At 44.8% G+C, this 1,196-nt stretch overlaps 1 protein-coding gene across 1 annotated transcript in view; it reads right to left on the bottom strand.

Moving 5' to 3' along the window:
* LOC101863503 overlaps positions 1 to 813 on the bottom strand; it is a 128,676-nt gene extending 127,863 nt beyond the window's left edge. Inside the window, exon 1 of the mRNA XM_035969246.1 lies at positions 625 to 813. The gene's annotated coding sequence lies outside the window, so the exon portion shown is untranslated. The remainder of the gene's footprint in view (positions 1 to 624) is intronic.
* Positions 814 to 1,196: the final 383 nt, after the last annotated feature.

Here is a 1,196-nt window from a genome sequence, read left to right as displayed (position 1 = left end):
TCTCTCTCTCTCTCTCTCTCTCTCTCTCTCTCTCGCTGTGTGTGTGTGTGTGAGTGTGTGTGTGTGTGTTTGTATTTGTTTAGTGTTTGTGTGTGTGTTGACTGTTGCTGTTCTTTAATCGAATATCTCACTGTCTTTCCACAGAGGCGTTGTATCCTTCTCCTCCTAAGTCGGCCCTGACAGGAAAGGCTAAAGCAGCCCATCCTCTAATGATCTAACTTGTGTCGATGGGGACGTAAACACCTACAATTGCAATCACATAAAGGTTTATTCCTATCAGCCGGACGGAGTGTCCATATTATGGTTTGGCATCGCCATAAATCAAAAACAAATAGATTACAACCGTAGACAGATCTGCCACCCTAAGGTAAAACGTGTAGTAACATCAAATGAAAAAAAAACAAACAAATGTTTAATAACCCTACCACAAAAATATAAAGTAGGTATGTCAAACAACACCGTCTAAGTACATAAAATGCCAACAAAATGCAAACAATGAAAACACATTAATGAATCGTTAATCAAAAATAACCTAAAGAATGGTTTTAACTATCACTACAACATAATCATATTATAAACACAATTTATCAACGCACACCATCAGTATCAAAAGCACCGACTAACCTTCAAGGTTCCACGAGGGTACTCCTGTAGCTCACTCGGAGAAACGCGGCTTTCACTGAACCCACATTGTCGCTCAGTGCTCCCTTACCGGCTCACGCGGACTCGTTGGATGACGTTCCCTGGGAATCGGTGCTGCCACACTGGCGCTCGCAGAAAACGGTGGGGTGGGTGTTTACAGCGGCTGCAGCCTATAGATGTTCACTCGTTATAGGAGCTGAAAGACTATACCTTGTGTTAGCCTTTGTAGTCGCTGCTGCCGTTGTCGTTTTTCAGAGAGCGTTTTTCAGAGAGAGAGAGAGAGAGGGAGAGAGAGAGAGAGAGAGAGAGAGAGAGAGAGAGAGAGAGAGAGAGGGAGAGAGAGAGGGAGAGAGAGAGAGTGAGAGAGAGAGAGATAGTGGGGGATGGGGCAGAGAGAGAGAGAGGGGGGGGATGAGACAGAGAGAGAGGGGGAGAGAGGGAGGGGGACATGAGAATGGTAATAGAGAGAGACAGACATAAATTAATAAGTTTGAAGGGTTTTGTAGCTGAAATTGTTTTTGCTGTTGCTACTGCTGCTGCTGCTGCTGCTGCTG

This window comes from Aplysia californica, unplaced genomic scaffold, assembly GCF_000002075.1.
Source record: "Aplysia californica isolate F4 #8 unplaced genomic scaffold, AplCal3.0 scaffold00130, whole genome shotgun sequence".
NCBI classification, from domain to species: domain Eukaryota; kingdom Metazoa; phylum Mollusca; class Gastropoda; order Aplysiida; family Aplysiidae; genus Aplysia; species Aplysia californica.
The sequence above is the reverse complement of the archived record's forward strand: the minus strand, read 5'-3'. Positions and strand labels throughout refer to the sequence as shown.